A 1,972-nucleotide genomic window follows, 5' to 3' on the forward strand; every position below is an offset into this window, starting at 1 on the left:
GGAAGACGTCACCGCCGTTCATGGATGCTTCTGCCGCCGCCGTGGAGTGTGTCACCGGGAAGGGGAGCTCGACGCGAGGAGGGTGGCGCGCGAAGAAGAGAGAGGAATCTGAGGCTAAGCTGGGTTCCTGCCACCGCCGATCTGCCCAGCCACCGTCGCTCCGTCACCCACGAGCTGCCGGTGGTTCTGCTTCAGCTTTTGCATTTGCTTCTTTTTCTGCATCTGCTTTTTCTTCTTGCTTCGACTTCTGCTCCTTACTTTGGCCTCTGCTTTCTGCTTTTGCTTGAGTTTCTGCTTCTGCTTCTTGTTGAATTTGATCTTCTGCTTGTGTTGATTTGGCTTTGTGCTTGAGCTTCTGCATCTGTTTCTGCTTCGGTTTCTGCTTTTTACTTCTGCTTGTGTTGATTTTTTCTGCTTTCTGCTTCTACTTGTGTTGATTTAGTTGTTGAATTTGTGTTGATTTGTTGAATTTATGATTCCTTGATTTGTTAAGTTTGTTGAATTTATGTTGAGTTGTTGAATTTCTGTTGGTGCTGGTGCTGGTGGTGGAGGTAAAGGTGCCGATAGTGGTGGAGGGTATTTTTGTCCAAAAAAATTTAAAAGGACAATTTTAATACGAAAAAAAAAAACGTTAAGGATGATTCTAAATAAAAAATTATGTTAGGGACGATTTCGATTCTGATCCTCAATGTTAGAGACTAAAACAATACTTATCCCTCGTAGTATACATTTTCTTTACCACATTTTTACTTACTGATCACACATATTGTACCAATTTTCCATATACCACAAATATATTACTTTTTCTTTGATTGCATATCATATTATTTACTATAAAATAGTATTTGTATATCATAACTTAGTTTTATCTATATATTCTTCGCAAGTAACTTTATAAGTTTGGTTTGATAAAATTTTTATTTTTTAAGAGTAGTCAATAAAAATCAACTCTTACAATATAGTTTTTTAAAAGTTTAACATTTATGTTTGGCACATAGTTATTAGAATCGAATCGATAATCAATCCATTTGAAACATTTGGTTATTGGATTAGTGATTTAACTGATAGGTTACTAGTCGAACTATTTAAATTATAATTAATAAATATAATATTCAAAAATAATTAATTCATATATTCATATATATTATATATAAAAAATACTAATTTTCAAAATATTATAATAAATATAAATATAGAAGTTAAATTTAGATATTAATTAATGTATGAGATTATATTAAATATTTTAATTTTAATAAGTATAAACTAACTTTAAAATGCTCAATTTTAAACGTTTATAAAAGTACTTTATTTTTTAAAATTGTAAATATAAGTACATAATTTTTTAATTTATTAAATATAAAATAAAGAGTTTGTATGTTTTAAAAATACAACACTTTTTTAAAAATCTTTACCAAATTGAGCTACATTCTAATCAGTAAAATTCATTTAAATATGTAAATAACATTTTTTATTAAAAAATAAAAAATAAAATGAAAAAGGAAATTAATCTAAAAGCAAAAGGAAAACTCGAAGATGAAGAAAAAAGGAAAATAAAAGGCAAGTAAGAGGAAATTAGGAAGGAAAACAAGAGGCAAGTGGGAGGAAAAAAAGCCATAGACAGTGCGTGTTTGAGAGAGAGCCTAGAAAGAAAATGAAAATGAAAATGAAAATGAAAAGCCCCTCACTGTAAATAAATTACAAAAAATTAAAAAACAACACACACTTGGTTATCTCTCTCTCTCTGCTACTTGTGAATTCATAATAGATCAATTCAAAGCCCCATTCAAAAACACAGATCATAACTCTCTCTCTCTCTCTCTTCCCAATTCCTCATTGTAAATCTATTTCTCAGTCCCTTTTTTCTCTGGTTTTCTGTTAATCACACCACATAAAAAACCAATCACTGACCCCTGTTTTTCTTCTTCGTCTTCGTCTTCCTATTTAGGTACCCCTCTCTCTTTCTCTGTTCTCC

The 1,972-nt window shown here is 31.2% G+C and overlaps 1 protein-coding gene across 1 annotated transcript in view; it reads left to right on the plus strand.

The window, feature by feature from the left end:
- Positions 1,642-1,972, plus strand: part of LOC107608985 (GBF-interacting protein 1-like) — a gene marked incomplete in the record, with an annotated part of 10,493 nt that continues 10,162 nt past the window's right edge. The window contains 1 exon segment of the mRNA XM_016310792.2: positions 1,642-1,972.

This window comes from Arachis ipaensis, chromosome B07 (genome assembly GCF_000816755.2).
Source record: "Arachis ipaensis cultivar K30076 chromosome B07, Araip1.1, whole genome shotgun sequence".
Taxonomy (NCBI): domain Eukaryota; kingdom Viridiplantae; phylum Streptophyta; class Magnoliopsida; order Fabales; family Fabaceae; genus Arachis; species Arachis ipaensis.